This window comes from Marmota monax, unplaced genomic scaffold, assembly GCF_021218885.2.
Source record: "Marmota monax isolate L192 unplaced genomic scaffold, Marmota_monax_Labrador192_F-V1.1 WCK01_AAM20220418_F8-fsc00031, whole genome shotgun sequence".
NCBI lineage: Eukaryota > Metazoa > Chordata > Mammalia > Rodentia > Sciuridae > Marmota > Marmota monax.
This window is the reverse complement of record NW_026695197.1, coordinates 15,440,628-15,457,405: the sequence shown is the minus strand read 5'-3', so window position 1 is coordinate 15,457,405 and position 16,778 is coordinate 15,440,628. Positions and strand designations below refer to the sequence as shown.

The window sequence follows — 16,778 nt, the reverse complement described above, 5'->3', positions numbered from 1 at the left end:
GCAAGAATGGGACCAGCCAATATTAATGACGATGATGATGATGACAAAAATGATAACCCTGAAACAACACTTAGTGTATGCCAAGCCCTGCTCTAAGCCATCCACATGTTCGTTCATAGAATGCTCCAGATACATTTTATTATTGACCCCAATTTACAGATGGGGAAACTGAGACACAAGAATATTAACTAACTTGCCCAAGGACATGCATCAAGCCCACCCAGATCCAGGATATGAATCCAAGGAATCTGGCTGTAGATCTATACTGCTAACTATGTTCATTCCACAGAGTGGAGACTTGTACTGGGAACCCAGCAGCCACTTCCTGGATTAGGTGAAGATTACTTCCTGGATTTGGTGAGTAGAGTTTGAGTGAAAAAACTAAGAAGACCACTTTGTGCTAGAAGTAGCATAAGTGGCGTCCAGGGACATCTCTGAACTTGGGGATGGATAAGCTTGGATTAATGCCATTTAGAGTGCCAGAGGGAATCCTGGCAGACACAGATAGACATGGTAGGGCTCAGTGAGCTCTCACTTGGCCTACCAGGAAAGCAAAAGTTGGAAAATGGTGAAAGGGAATAATTTTTTTTAAAGTTGGTTTTAGGACCACTGTCTTGCTTTTCTCAAAGGATATCAGTATTTAATATTTGCTTCTTAATTTCCAAATTGTCTTCTTTCAACATTTAGCTTCTTAGTTCTTAATTCCTGACTTCTAATCTCCTGGTTGTGCAGGATCTGACTTCTGTCTGTGGACATCCAAGCACCTAGCAGGCCTAACTTAGCATAAGGGCTTCCTACAGAAGAATTTAATAAATGAATGAACATCTCAGTTATGTCATGCATTCCTGCTTTTTTCTCATTGAAGTTTTTTGTTCGTTTGCTTTCTGAAAAGACTAAAGGCTAGTAATGCGTATTGCAATTCTAAGGAAACATGTATCTGCTAAACCAGTCTTCTGACAGTTGGAGAGGGTCTTTGAATGCCACATCTGAGCAGCTTCTGTGATTCCTTCCCTGGCAGACATGTGATGGTGTGTGCTGGGGAAGGCCCTGGAGACCACTAGAGAGGCGGGCAGGGTCAAGTGCTCAGGGGCTTGTGAGCATAGACAGTCACATGATAGGAATGCTGGATATTTAAAGGATGGGGACCAAGAAATGTGACATCCAGGGAAGACAGCTGGAGTCTGGATCACATGCACGGGGTGTCTGCCTGCAGCCTCACATAGCATTGGTCAAGTTCCAAGTGCAGAATACAATCAGTCTCAGAGCAAAGAAGGGTGACACTTAGCATCAGAGTCTAATGGTGGTGAAAGGCCATCTGACGCCAGGAGAGAGTACAAGAGAAGGCCCTGTGAGACACTTCTCAGAAGAAGATATACAATCGACCAACAAATATATGAAAAAATTTCAAATCTGTAGCAATTAGAGAAATGCAAATCAAAACTACTCTAAGATTTCATCTCACTCTAGTCAGAATGGCAGTTATTAGGAATACAAGCAACGATAAGAGCTGGCGAGTATGTGGGGGAAAAGGCACACTCATTCATTGCTGGTGGGACTGCAAATTGGTGCAGCCAATCTGGAAAGCAGTAGGGAGATTCCTTAGAAAACTTGGAATGGACCTACCATTTGACTCAGATATTACACTCCTTGGTCTATACCCAAAGAACTTAAAAACAGCATACTATAGTGATGCAGCCACATCAATGTTTATAGCAGCATAATTCACAATAGCTAAATTGTGAAACTAACCTAGATGTCATTCAATAGATGAATGGATAAAGAAACTGTGGTATATATACACAATGGAATATTACTTAGCATTAAAAGAGAATAAAATCATGCCATTTGCAGGCAAATGGATGGAACTGGAGAATATCATGCTAAGTAAAGTAAACCAATCCCCAAAAACCAAAGGTCGAATGTTTTCTCTGATAAGTGGGTGCTGATCCATAATGGAGGTGTGTGTGGGGGGTCATGGGAGGAATGGAGGAACTTTGGATAGGGCAAAAGGGAGGGAGGGGAAGGGAGGGGGCATAGGAGTAAGAAAAATGGTAGAATGAGATGGACATCATTACCCTAGGCACGTGTATGAAGACACGAATGGAGTCACTCTACTTTGTGTACAACCAGAGACATGAAAATTGTGCTCTATATGTGACTGTGAACTGAAATGCATTCTACTGTCATGTGTAACAAATTAGAACAAATAAATAAATTAATTAACTTTGAAAAGCAAGAGAAGGTCCTATGAGACACCCTGGACTTTTGGTTACTCTGCAGATTGAACAGGGCATCTCCTCCATCAGCTGAGGAAGTGGGGTAGGCCCAGAGGGACCCCATGAAAAAAATCTCCCTTTAACAGGGATACTGAAGACCTGCATCCTGAGCTGGTGGCAGTCATCTGGCATGATATATACATCATTAGGAGAACAGAATTTCTGTACAGAGGCTGGAAGACTCCAAGGGTGCATGAAACCCATCTAGTGAGAGGGTGTTCCTTGGGGGTCCCCCACAAGCCTCCACCTTGCAAGCTTCTGACAATTACATTGGTTCAAACTCACCACTGTCACTGTAACTTGGCCATATATTCTTCTCCAATGACCTTAAGTATTTTTTCTTTTTAACTAAAACACAATTCAACTTTAAAGAAAATGTTGCAATAACAATAATAAATCACCCATATCCTGTCGCTCACACAACCCCCATTGTCATTGTTCATAGTCTTAATCCCTTTAATCAATGACAGATTCTCTCTTGTCTTATAGAAAAGACATTGTCAATGGGAAAATGGAATAGAAAAGGAAGAATTCTTCCATTATCTACTTAAAGCTGATACGATCTGCTTTAAGTGGAGCACAAAGGATCTCTTCGCATATGAACCTAGAACCTTCTTTCCTGCAAAGGAATCCAGCCCCAAGGCTCAGGACCAGTTCTTTGAAATTTAGCAAATTAAAGTAACTAACATATGCATCTCGTTAAAGCCCGAGAATGTGGCTGACAGGAGTATGGAAACAACAGTGTGAGCCTGTGCACAGGAAGCTCGGGTTTCTGGACTAGTGCATTTGTTCTAATGTAACCCAAGCGCAGTTGGCTTCCAATCCATTCTTCCACCAGTTCTCCTTGCAAACCTCAGACCCACACCGAGTCAAGCTCCACCATCTTCTGTGGTTTGGAAGTGTCACCTCTGTTATAGTTTGGATATGAGGTGTCCCCCAAAAGCTCGTGTGTTGGAGTTCTGAGAGCCTGAACCCAATCAGTGACTTCATCCCCTGATGCCATTAACTGGGTGGTAACTGAAGGCAGGTAGGGTGTGGCTGGAGGAAGTGGCCATTGGGGATGTGCCTTTAGAGCATATATTTTGTATCCAGAGAGTGGAGTCTCTCTCTGCTTCCTGATATCCTGTAAGATGTTCCTCTCCACCATAATCTTCTGTGATGATGTGCTGCCTTACCTTGAGGCCCAAGAAATGGAACTGGTTGTCTATGGACTGAGACCTACGAAACCATGTGCCACCAAATAAACTTTTCCTCCTCTACGATTGTTCTGGTTGGGTCTTTAAGTCACAGCAGCACAAAAGCTAATAAAACACCCTCTGAAATCCCACTGTCACCAAAAAGAAGGTGAGAGAGATGGGCCTCTAGGAGGTGATTGGGTTAGGAGGGCTCCTCCCCATTAATGTGACTAAGGACATTACAATAAAGGCTTCTCTTGTCTAATTGGACCTTCCACCTGCTCTACATAAGGACACAGCAAGAAGGTTATCACCAGACCAGATGCCAATGCCTCAACATTGGACATCCCATCCTCCAGAGTTGTGAGAGAGAACCCTCTGTCTTTATAAATTACCCAGTCAGCGATTTTGTGTTACAGTAGAACAAGGTGATGGAGACCCCACCCTTATATTTGCACCTTTCCTCTCTAGTGACTTCCCCTTCTCCCCGACCCCCCCAATGCCCACCTCACAATTAAAATGAACTATTCTGTTTCTCCATGCAGAGCATGGAAAGGCATTCTTGCTTTCCTCAGCCTGTCTTCCAGCTAGTGAAGGTCCGGTGACTCCTTTCTCACCCATGAGACACAGGAGTGGAGTCTGCTTTTATTGTAGAGCAGTTAGTTCTGAAAAGCATTTCCCCTCTTGCTAGAAGGTGATGGTGCTGGCACCAAACTTACTGTGACTTTCAGGCCTTGCATACAGAGAAATGTGGTGTCTGGAGTTATGCAGCCCTCTTGTGCCAAGGAGGTGATGAGCATGAGGGAAAGTGCTGGAAAACTATACTATCTACCCGAGCTATCAAGTTTGAGGCCACAGTAGCCTACCTCAAGACTCTTTTCAAGAGAAAAATTAAACTCTCAATGGCTTAAGTCACCACAGGTTAGGTGTTTTTATTACTTACATTTGAAACTATGCCCACCTTCATCATTCTCCTCTAACCAGTCCACCCTGAGAGGAAATGAACATAGTAGATTCAAAAACAGGTTCCAGAGCCAATTTCAGTTTTGAATGCAGGTCTATCCCTTGCTAGCTATATAACCTTGAACTAGTTATGCAATTTATATAAATCTCATTTTACTTATCCAAAATATGAGAATAATACTGGTATGTGCTTCACATAAATGTCAAATGAAATATGTCCATAAAATATTTAAAAAAAACTGGCTTGCAGATAGAAGTCAAATAACAATGGTTTTCCTAGTAGAGGCGGGCGGTTCTATCATTCCCCAGCACCCTCTGAAGACCAAGTTGTCTGAACTCTCTTTTCCAAAATTCGACCCACTCATCCATCTCTCAGAGCCCCATGCTTGGCCTCGGAATCATGAAGACAAAATTCAGCCACCCATCCAAGTCTTCCCTGACCTCCTTTTGTGGGCCTCCCCCCTGGAGCCCCAGGTGATTTGGCCATGGAGGGCTTCCATAGTTACTGTTATTAATTTATCAGTTTCTTAAAGGGGGAACTTGCAGCAGGGGGAGAGAAAGGCGAGTTATGAGTCCGTCATCTGACTCCTGTTTCCCAGCGGCCGGTGGCTGGGCAGCCCAGAGGCTGTGGCCGTTGCCATGGCAGTGGGATCCGGGACCCCACACGGCAGCCTCTTGGTTGCCCTCACACTTCAAGGATGGGAAAAATAAATTGTTCAAAGAGTCTCTTTACCCCTTGGGAATGAGGGATTATGCTGAAACTTTATTATTACTTTCAATAAATAAATTACTCCCTTGGGGCCAGATGAAAACAGGCTCTTATTAAATTTTTTAAAGGAGGAACGGAATTAGAGAGAGCAAAATCAAAGGTGCCCAAACGGATTGAAGTGGCTCCTCAGAAGCTGACAGAATAGCAATTTGTATTTATATTATGCTTCTCATCAAAGGGGCATCTCACAAAGGCCCTCTTTCCCCAGAGTTGCCCCACAGAGCTCAACTTGAACGTGGAAGAGCCTAAAGCCTTGGGGTCTGAGCCTCAGGGCTCTGTCCAAGGTGGTGGACCTCCGTTCCTGGTCCGCAGGGCTGGCCGAGTCTCAGATCCTTTAAGGAAGCTGGGAGGGGGCATCTGTGTCCCCACTGGTCAGTGACAGTGGCTGGCTTTCATGTAAAGACACTTAATGGATACTAGCCATGGAAGCCCAAGCAGGGATGAGACGGGTGCCTGCCTCCTACCATCACACACACATGCATACACCACAAAAATGTTGTGAAGAAGACACTGTGTGGGTTGAGTTTCCTCCCTAACTATCCCTTAGCAGAAACCAGGATTTCTGACTGTGGTTTTCCCCCAATTGTTTCCACCATGCAGGATGATAGTAAAGATTTTTTTCTTTCTTTTTATTTTTGTTCAAAGAAAAGAGATACTCAATCATCTACCAGAGTATCCTGTTTTGTCTTTGTCTCCACTGTGCTTGATAGAGAGTAGGGATTGAATAAGTGTTCTTCAATGAAATGCCAGCAGAAGTCAGTTAACGAAGGATCAGGTGGATACAATAAGTACGTGGTAGGTTAAAGTGTCCTGGTAGGGGTTCACTCTGTGCCTGGGGAGCTGACCAGGCACAGAGTTGATTTCAATCCTCAAACACAAAGGTAATTACATATTAAAAGCAGGGCCTGGCACTGTGCTAAGAGTTTTATATATTTTGAAAAGTATAATCTTCACTGCAGTCCATCCAATAACATACTTTACAGATAGTGAGATTCAGGGATGTTGTAACTTGTCCGTGGATTTGGCAAGGTCAAGGTTAGAAGCCATTTCTTTCTGGCTGTAAATCTCTGCCTCTCTTCAGGGCCTTACACACCTCTCCATCCAGTCTAACCTCATCTTTACACCATCAAGTCCACAACCATATATGGTCCATGGAAATTCCATGTTTGAAATATCTCCTTCCTCTCTTAGCAAAAAGTTTGCATATTCTTTAGAGCATAACCCTACTCTAAATTCACCTGGTTTCTAGACTAATGCCCAATTATAGCCACCACAAAAGCATTTTATCAAGAAATCCACATCAATGAACAAAGGTTCAGATAGTCTCTATACTGGCAAGTGACTTCTAGAATCCATGGGTGGGCAAGGGTTTGTTTTTTTCGTGAGCCTCCATGGTGACATCACACACAATGAGTGTGCCCTCCCTGTAGAGTCCCAGATCTATCATATACCACCTCTGGCGTCTTAGGCAGGCTGCTGCACCTCTCTAGGCAATATTTTTCTTATTTAGAGAAACAGAGATAATAATACAGACTCCACCTCATAAGGCTTTGGAAGGAATAAAGGCCTTAGTAGAGATTGTCTGGCTCATGTCTGGTCAATGATAATGAGTGTTGTGATAGAGATAGCTGTGTTAGTCTTAATGGATTGGCTGAGCCTCTCTTGGTAAGACCTAGCTGAGGGTCATTGGAAAATGCTGAGGCTAAAGGCCTCTGTATAGAGCCAGTTCTTTGGGAAGTTGATCCCCAGCAGGTAACATAAGACGTATCAAACAAGGGATTAAGATAGCTTATAATATTTAAGAGAAAGTGTATTGATATCAGAAGGGCAGTTGGTAACTTTTGCAGATCTGAATACCTCCATGTTTTACCATTTCCCACCTTTACTTCCTCACTTACATCCCTCCAGCTAGGACCCAACCCCCATGCACTATTACCTCCTTGGATATCTTTATCTATGGGAGACACAACCCTCCTTAAAGCTCAGTTGAAACTTACTCACTCTGGGAAATTTTTCTCTCCATTTCTCAAATGCTCCTCTTCTCCCTTGGAGCCTACAAAACTGTCTGGGCCTCTCATGGGTTAGTCTCAGCATAGTGAACTTGCACTAATAGTCCATTGTTCACATTTAAGTCCTGATGATTAGTTTTCGGTTCTTCATGGATAGGACCTGTGCCAAATAAGGATTTTTGCATTCCAAAACCAGGTCAGTACTGAGGCCAGATGGAACCGATAACCAGTTGTTAAACGACATACCTATTGGACAGAAAGATAAGTAGCAACCAACTGATCTGCCAGCATCCCCAAAGTTCCTATGGTCCAAATCCTTTCATGTGAAATAAATGAGTAAACTGAGAATCAATGTAAGGGTATCTCTAGTCCAGAGTCATGGTTAATGTCAGAGATCAGGCTAGTGTTACTCTATTCGGGCTATGGGAAATAAGCTTTCTAAGAAAACCCAAATCAAATCACATTTTCCATCAATTTTCCCCTTCGTAGCTTTATCTTAAGGGGAATTCTGAGTTTTTTTGTTTAATGGGGAAAATAGCCAAAAACGTGTGCTCACTTTTGATCCACTGTGGGTGTTCCAAACCTTGCATATTTTGAGGATACGCCCTTTCCAGCCTCATTCTTACATTCTACTCCACTGTGCTGAAATTCCTACAGTCCCCCTAAAGCTACCATGTAAGCCTCTGCACATCTTCCCCAAGCCTCACTTCATTTGGCTAGACCCCGCCTCCTCAGGACTTGTCTTAGGGTCATGGTCTATGTGAAGTCTTTGCTGACACCTTTCCCAAGTCAACATTGAGTTTTTCCAACAAGTGCTATTGGAGGACTCTGCATTTTCCTGCTGAGAGTCAGATTTGATCCCTATTCAGATCACTGTTATTACATTGCTTCAGAACACTTATGCTTGCTTGACTGTCTTAGATCCCTAATGACACACTAAATATCTGTTTGGGTCTTTTCCCCTAGAATTTTTTCTTTGGGAGAACCCCTCTTGCTCCCATTTCACTTTTTTTTTTTTTTTTTGGTGGCGGGGGTGGGGTGGGGTAGGTGGATACCAGGGATTGAACTCAGGGGCACTCGACTACTGAGCCACATCCCCAGCCCTATTTATTTTATATTTTATTTAGAGACAGGGTCTCACTGAGTTGCTTAGCACCTTACTTTTACTGAGGCTGGCTTTGAAATCATGATCCTCTTGCCTCAGCCTTCCAAGCCATTAGGATTACAGGCATGCCCACCAGGCCCAGCTTATTTCACTTTTTTTTTTTTAAACATTCTAGAGGAGGGCTGCCATCTTGGTAAGATCTTGCCTCCAGCTATGCAGTAACTGCTCTGGTAGTCAGCACTGGGTGAATCTGGACCAAAGTGTCTCTCTCCCGCAACACACTGATTGGTCCATGAGAGAGCACATGATGCAAGATAGGCCAATCAGAGGCTTTCCCCTGGAATGTTTAAATTCAAGCTGGGAGGCAGTCACTCCTTTTCCTCTTTAACAATGCACTAAGGATATGTACCCAGAGATTCTAGAAAGTTGTGGTTCCCTCTTGTCTGAGTTACTGCTCTGAGTCCATGAGGCAGACTGAGAGAAAAGAACAAAGACAATATTTAGAGGAAGAGAATCTGGCCATGGCTGATTTCTTGATTTCCCAGTGTGGTTTCACCCCTATCAGCTAAATGGTTTGATCACATGTTCTTATTGTGGGCTGAAGTGTAGCTCCCAAGATTCACATGTAGAAGCTTTTATACCCAGGGCCTCAGAACTGACTGTAGTTGGAGATAGGCTTTTAAAGTAGTGATTAAGTTAAAACGAGGCCATTAGGATAGGCCATAATCCAATATGCCTGATATCTCTATAAGAAGAGGATTTTTGGACATATTTATGTCTCTTTTGTTTAAAAAATATACCAATGATGCACATACAAAGAGAAAAGGCCATCTGAAGACAAGAGAGAAGATGACCATCTGCAAGCCAAGGAGAGGAGACTCAAGAAAAAAAAAAAAAAACAACTAAACTAAAACATGATAATAGCTGATCTTGGCTTTCTACTCTCTATAATGTAAAGACATAAGTTTCTTCTGCTTAAGCCGTCTGATCTGTGAGACTCTGAGAGCAGCCCCAGCAAATCAATACAGATCTCTACATGCATTCCATTCTTTTGTTTATATGTTCAAATTAGTTCAAGATCAGTTTCTAAGTATTGCAGTCAAAGGGCACAAGGGTAGGATGTCAAATATCTTCAGATGTAATGGTGACTGTACTTCAAACAGTTTTACAACCCATCCTGAGGCCCAAGGCCTATGACAATAAGAAGATAAACACGTTCACCCATGGCTGCATTTATGGGCCCAGGTCAAGCCTATATCATATAAGTTTAAAATGCCTCAGTTTAATAAATTAGGGACTGCCTGAAATATTTTGTTTGTTAAACAACTTTTCCCCCTTACAGAATCCAAAAATCTAGGACTGATTGATGACAAAACCAATTCTTAGCTTGTGAGTAATAATGTTCTGGATAACTCTGACTGCAAAATGAGGCTTGGCATTTCTTTCTAGGTGACATTTGCCTCAGATAGTGTCTCCTGCAAGACAAACCCAGTGCAGGTGGTCACTTGCCCAGGTGACTTACTTTAAATGGACTGGATGGCACTTTCTTCCTGGGGCATTTTTCCAACTTCCAAATCAGCTGCCACCAGAACCGGTTCTTCCTAGCTCTATTATGAATAGCTTTGCCTGGTAAAGATCAATAGCATTCATTTTTTTTTTCATTTAATAATGTTATCTGAGCAATAAGTTAGACCCCTCATTCATTCATCAAATAGCTACTGCATGCTTACTGGCCATCCAAAAATAAAGTAGCCAGACTACATTAACTTAGCTTCCTCCAGAAAAATGTATCATTGAACTGAGATTCAAAGTGCTCACCTTCCATAAGTCCCATCCTTGAGGACTGCTTCTTAAACCTGGAATAGCTTCATGGTCTATCACATATGATTTTGTTGGCAGATACTTTTACTGCCCACTCACTCCAGACCATTGCAGGGATTGTTGGCTTCCTAAGATATAGTGTTTGAATGCATTCTTCTGCCTCCAATCCCTCAATAACCCCACTGCCTCTTTAAAAGCAAACCAAAGGTTTTTACTCAGAAAAGTTGGGAAAAAAGGTTAAAAACAATGAGAAACTTAGTGAAGCTATGAAAGGTCTTCAGGTATTTTAGGTCCTCAGAGCCATGGAAATGGGAAACTGGTTTTTGTTATTGTTGTTGTTGTAATTGCTCTTTGCTCTTTGACAAATGCATCTCTCCCCATGAGTCTCATCCAGGCCTCTAAATATTTTACCCTTGGCTTTGATAACCTCCTCCCACCTTTTCACTTCTTCCTTGTCTTTACCAGTTTCTCTTGCTGGGGAAATCATGGTGAAGAATCAGACCTCCCCATGAGCACACTTCTTACAAAGGATGTAACTGCCTGCACGTATTTCCTGCTTCACAGAGCAAGAGATTACGAGGAACAGTTTATTTAAATAGCGTTTTATTAAAGTAAATTCATTTAAATAGCATCACTATGTCTTCCACAAAAATGCAGACAAAAAATATTAAAATGTTTACTACATCAATTTCTCAGCGTTCTTTACGTAGACACAAGATAAACTCTTTTGCTGAGTTAAAGGATTCTAAAGCAAATAGCGAATGAATCTTCTGAGTGTGAATGTAAGTGCCTTTGTCCTAACGCTGGGAACATTGAAGCAAATTTGTCTATCTGTAGATCATGATCTGCTCAGTATAAGGCTTACAAAGAAACCATTTTTTCACTCTCTTGGATATTGTGATCATGTAAACCTTTTACCTTGTTTTAATATAGAATATTTCAGAGCACACACACACACCAATAATAATAATAATAATATAATAATAATAATAATAGATTCTCAGTTTAGATGTGTATTTGATCTTCTATGTCCTATGTGCAGAACACCTTTTAGAGTTAGAAGTCTGGGGGAAATCAAGTTTAATCTTTCTGACCACTTTAAAGACTTATACAAGAATGAAAATTTAAAGAGTTTTTAAAAGGTTTTTTTTTTTAATCTAAGATAGTACTTAACTTCCCCTTAAGACTAATAACTGCCTCAGGACAAATACTATTTCTGGTTGGTGCCACATTTTAGAAAAGATCATATTCAAGCCTTTAAGTCAACCAGACATTTATATCATAATATAAAAAGGATTAAGTCAACAAAACACACCCAGAGATGTCTGTATGTCTGCAGATGCCCAGGGGATGAGCATTGTATCTTCCCCAAACCCTCATGCGACAGACAACAGGTGGATGTCCCTACCATGAATATTAGTCATCCTTTTAAAGAAAGGCAATTCTGATACTTGCTGCAATAAGGAGGAAACTTGCAGACATTTTGGTAAATGATTGAAACCAGACACAGATAGACAGGTACCAAAAGTGCTGTACGATCCCATCTCGGCAAGGTACTTACAGTAAGTAGTCTGTCTACTTGACAACAGAAAGTAGAGTGGGGGTTTCCCGAAAGAGTTCTAAGGGTGGATGGTGGCAATGGTAGCATAGTGTTGTGAACATACCTAATGCATTAAACTGTACATCCAAAAATGGTTAAAAAGGTAAATTTTAAATTATCCGTGTTTTACCATAATAAAGAAGAACTTGAGGTAGACTACCTCATGGGCATCCCCAGGTCAGAAGGAAAAGACATTAAGAAGAAAAAGGAGAATGAATGGCTGGTATTTAAAGGATATTTAAGGCAATTTCTATACAGATATCTGTTTCCAGAATATTCTTCTATAATAAAGGAGATAAAGCAACACAGTAACTTTGGGGGAAACAGCTAAGGGGAAGATAATTTTTAAATTCTAATATTTTAACATGTTCAATTTTGAAAACAGAAGAGGACACAGGGCTAAGTAATACTACAGACACAAATACAAAATGTGTTTATCCTGGCCTCAGGTAATTTGTAATAGTATAGGAAGACAAATCCAAGAGTAACTTGGGGACAATACAATCTGTTTTTAGAGATGTGCATGAGTTATAAATGCAGAACTTCAAGGTATGTGGAACAGATGTTAAGACTGATTGTGGAAACATTCCTTCTTCTTCACACCTGCCCTAACTCTTCCATCTTTAGGGTCCAGAGAAAGCTCCCCTGCCTACAGAAGCCATGCATCATTGTTCTAACTCACTGTGGGCTAACTTTTTAACTCTTACTATGATCACACTCTTATAACCATTCTGTTTTGCCCATTTTACTCAGCAGTTTTAGGTAATTAGTGTGTGTGTGTGTGTGTGTGTGTGTGTGTGTGTGTCCTCTCCATATTTGGCTAAAGGCATCCATTGCATTGGGAATGATTGGGATTGTTTAAAAATAGAAAAAGGAGGAAAATTGGGTTTTGAGTCCTTAGAGAAAAAAAAAAGTTTTGAAAGCCAGTCAGATATGTCAAGAGAGAAAGATTTGTTTAAATTCCAAAAGCTCCCCTTTCCAGGTCAGAAGCCAGTCCTGGCAAACCCAGTGAGAGCATTTTACCCTACCACACAGTACAGAGAATGGAGACAAGAAGGGATGTTCCTTCCAGGTCAGAAGAAGAGAAAGTAATTCTAGAGGAGGAGGAGGAGGAGGAGGAGGAGGAGGAGGAGGAAGAGGAGGAAGATTTTGTGTGCCTGTTCCAGGGTAAGAATCTAGTCTGAAACTTGGAGAAACAAAGGCCCCAACTTTCCAAAGCCTTCAAGTCAAGATGGGACTGAAACACCTGACTAGATAGTACAAGATCTTTTAGAACACCTGGGCTGCTCTGCCTCTCTAGGTCTAAAATGCCAAGGAGACATCTTAAATAGGTAGGTCTGGGAGAGAGCTCTGATTCCATGGATTTGTATGTTCCAGGCAGGAGCCCCTTGAGTTTCCCATTGACTCCAGCTTGGGAAGGTGGTGAGGGATGACAGGGATGCTAAGACTTGCAACACTGCATTAAATGAGAAGGATTTAAAAAAAAATGCAAGGACCTCCCCAACGTGCATTTACTTTAATGACTCTGGGCTTCTGCTGTGGGCACTGTCTCACAATCACAAACAATAGCAACATAACAAAAACCCACCAGATGAAATTAGCCACAGTGGGCAGGAATAGAACAAACCAACCTCGCTCTGGTGGCCAGCAGAGAAAATGTTCCCTGCACATATCCAGTCATCTTGGGATGGAACAGAGAAAAAATTTTTTTTTTCTCTGAAAGGGGAAATATTCTTGATCAAACATCTATACTTCAAATTCATTAAATATTTGCCCAAATTAAGACAGATTGCACCTAAACATGACTTGAAAATTAAAAAGACTGAGTTGCCTTTAACTGGACAATTTAAATTTATACCATGCATAGGAATAGAGAGAACAGTTTTAAAAAAAAAACTTATTCTTTTATTTTTTGACCCATTTAACCAAGGATATCCCTTTTCATGTGTTTGAGAAGTAGGCTGGAACTTCCTGGATGTGTTTCATGCTGTTTGAAACAGGTGCCCTGAAATATATGCTATATGAAGGAAGGGAAAGGGAAAATGTGGATTTCACCTCTTCCTTGCTTCTCATTCCATCAGAGCCCAACTATATTGTAAAACAGAGATATTTTTAAAAGAATATCACAGGAGAAATCACAAAGGCAGCCATAGAAAAAGAAACTGGTATTAGGAAAGACACAGGGCTTATCCCTTAGAATATTAATAATCCTGGTCACAGATGGTCCTTCTGTGAAGCTTTCCATCAATAAGCTGAGGCAAATATCTGTCTGGGCCAGTAAAGTCCCACAAAAGTAATAAGTGAAGTTTTCAATTTTCAAAACTGTTTGAACATCTCTCTCTTGTAGAGGAAAAGGCTGGGACTTCTCATAAACGGATATTTCCCTTGGGGCATTACTATCCTCTCCCAGGTCAAACTTGGAGTTCTCTTTACCAATCCGTGCAGCAAATCCACAGGAAAGTCACTTTTTTTTTCTTTCCTATTCTCTTACCTTCCATTTCACTTTGCTTGAAGAAGTCATTGAATTTCCTTTTTTTTTTTTTTTGATTAGGGCTACTCAAATTTTAGACAAAGCAAAAGACAATCTTAAAAGTTGACAAGTAGGCCAGGGAAGTCTTAATGACAAATTCAGCAGCCTGGCCAGATTTTCCTTTATGCACAAGACAAGGTGTACACAACTATTAACATTATAACTCTACAAGAAGCGCTGCAGAATGCAGGTGAATATTGATTCTTAGTCTCGAGCTCATAAATAATTAACAAGGCAATTGTAGATTAAAGATACAAGCATTACTTCTTTTTCTGGCACAACAGTATTCAGAAATACATTATAATCAGTATCCCATAAAAAGAGCCTTCACTCTTTTTTTAAGAAGCCACTCAAGTTTCGTCTCTAAATACTGACCATCCAGCCACACAATCAAGTCCTTCTCTGGACTCCAACAGCATGTATTGCTTGTGGTATTCACTGGACTCAAGCTATTAGGTATCTTTTTTTCTTTAACAAACGTGGTCCAATAGATAATAAAACCCTCCAGGGTGTAGGGATCACATTAAATTCTTCTTATTATCCCCTGTACCTAGCCTGGAGACTGATCCACGGCCCATAAATGTTCAATAAATGTTTGTTGTTAATGATGATGCGTTGTAGACGCATGTGAAACATAATCTGGACAAACACAATACAGGAAAAGTGCAAATCATCATCTAACGAACATGCAAGCCAAGAAATCAATAGAAGAGCTGTCTGAACACTGAGTGAAAGACAAAGTAATACCCTCCTCCCTGCCCAACATCCAACATGGTGATGGATTGTGCTACATAAAATTATCGATAAAGACCAATGTAGTCACAATGATTTCTGAGCAGCAGCAAGAAATATTAGATACAGAACCTAACGTTCCAACAAAGACAGCAGAACAGAGTGGCCACACTTAGGGAAACTGAAGCATTCAGTCGATGAAGATCCTTTTTACAAATAAGTAACTTCAAATATAATGAAAGCAACCATAGTATTTCCATTTCCTCCTTTTCTATCTCTCCAACCCAGAGACGGAGATTCTGATTTCCCTCCAGATACATGGGTTGCCCAGCACTGCCCTTGAAACAAATGGCCCACAAGGCAAACTTGGGCATTTTACCTCTGCTGAAACAAACCCAACCCTTTCAAGTGGGCGAAGTTCTCACACTATGAGACAGGTGGAGTAAATTCGTACAATTCTTCTTGATGTGCACAAAACAAAGGTAGAATACTCCATTTCTGATCCAAATTCCTATCTTCTTCCACAATGTTTGGTTTGACTTACTAGCAGAGAGTTTGTGCCAAATCTATTCCTGCAATGAACCTCATCTTGCCTTTTTCTAACTCTCATTTACCCTTTCTCTACTTACACCCTGTCTTTTACCCTGGAAGGTTAAGAATTATAAGGCAGAAAGCTCTACCATTTTTATTGAAAGTGTAGGAAACATATATAGCACTAGTATTGGAATGACCAAAGTAAAGCAGTGAGTAGTAAATCAGACTAATTCAAATGTCCCTGGGTCCTAGCAGAAGTCTAGGATAGTGGGTTGGAGCCTGAGGACCACAGGTTATTTTCTCCCCAACTTTATATGTCCTGTTGTTAAGTGAGCAGCCCAAATAGGATAAGTAATTTAAATGGTCCACTTCATTGGAACATTGATAATGATTTGACTGATTTTCAATAGCATTTATTAGCTCTTTGGTCTAATTAACCAGTCAACAAGATATAAGCTAGTTTTACTCCTTACCTCATCTATATCCATGTTTCTCAGTCACCTTCAAAATTTTGAACAGGATAGTGAATTTGTACAATTGACTACATAGACAGGACTCCAATGACCTAGTTTTACTCCACTATTATTAATCCTTTTGGTGTATAAAATCCACCAGGTAAAGGAAATGACAATTGCATTCACGGGTTAACAGTAGACAGCAGTACTAATTTCTATATCAATTTGGTTTCCTTTATAGCCATAAGAAGACCAATGTCATCTCATCTCTTAGAAAAAAAAATTGACCTCTTGCATTTTTTTTTTGTGGGCCAAAATTAAAGAAAGAAAATTTTTTTCCAGTAAAAAAATATATAAACTGAATTAATTTGGGAAGTCACATTATAGGATGTAAAGTTTCCTTTCTAGGAAATTCATGAAGATGTGGATTTAGAAATGATTGAGTACTCACCGTCATCCAGGTTCTGTTAGTGCAGGGGATGGAGGAGCTCCAAGCCTTTTTCCTTATCCTTAGATAGAGGTGGGAATATTCAATGAGATGTATTCACTTTCAGGAACACCCAGGAGGAAAACTGGAAAAAACCTAAATAGAAATACAGAGGAGCTTATTGAGCATGGACATTCTTTGGGGTAATGGAGGCAGCTCCCAAAATGGTAAGATGGAGGAATGGCTGGAGCTTCCATGATATATACTACAGGGTAGAAAGTGGGATTTCCCACTAGATGGCGCTAGCACACATCTGTGGCATCCACGGGTACTGTTCCCAGGGCAGAGGGTTAGAGGTAGCTTTCTCACCTCCTTAAGCAAA

General features: G+C 40.9%; 1 long non-coding RNA gene across 1 annotated transcript in view; it reads right to left on the bottom strand.

The window, feature by feature from the left end:
• The window catches only part of LOC124082014 (uncharacterized), a 376,643-nt gene extending 360,090 nt beyond the window's left edge, over positions 1-16,553 (bottom strand). Inside the window, exon 1 of the long non-coding RNA XR_009225308.1 lies at positions 16,421-16,553. This is a non-coding gene — a long non-coding RNA (uncharacterized LOC124082014). The remainder of the gene's footprint in view (positions 1-16,420) is intronic.
• Positions 16,554-16,778: the final 225 nt, after the last annotated feature.